The sequence below is a fragment of the Guillardia theta genome (assembly GCF_000315625.1).
Source record: "Guillardia theta CCMP2712 unplaced genomic scaffold GUITHscaffold_121, whole genome shotgun sequence".
NCBI lineage: Eukaryota > Cryptophyceae > Pyrenomonadales > Geminigeraceae > Guillardia > Guillardia theta.
In genome coordinates, this window is record NW_005434553.1 from 130,153 (window position 1) to 130,627 (window position 475).

Here is a 475-nt window from a genome sequence, read left to right on the forward strand (position 1 = left end):
GGAGGAGGAGGAGGAGGAGGAGGATGGTGATGAGGACGAGGGGTATGGGAAGGGGTATGGGAATACGGAGGAGGATAATGAGGAGGGGTAGGGGAGGATGAGTGGCAGTGGGAGCTGGGGATGAAAAGGACGGGGAGGGGATGAGTTGTTACTTGTGAGTCTCTCCAGTAGGGAACAGTTGTCTTGCTCTTGAAGATGACATTCGAGTTTGCTGTCGTGTAAAGATATCATCATCATCATCATCATCATACGTGATGTCATCATCATCATCATCATCATCATCATCATCATCATCATCATGTTATTCTCGATCATCGTGTCTAGAGGAAAGACAAGATTGATATTTCACCGCATCATCCGGAGAGCTTGCTGATAGCATCTTTTTCTTTTGACTTGAGCTGACATTGTAAATGAGAAAGTGAAACATTCAGACTAGAACTCAACAAATCTCTGCCTGCCTGCCTGCCTGCCTGCC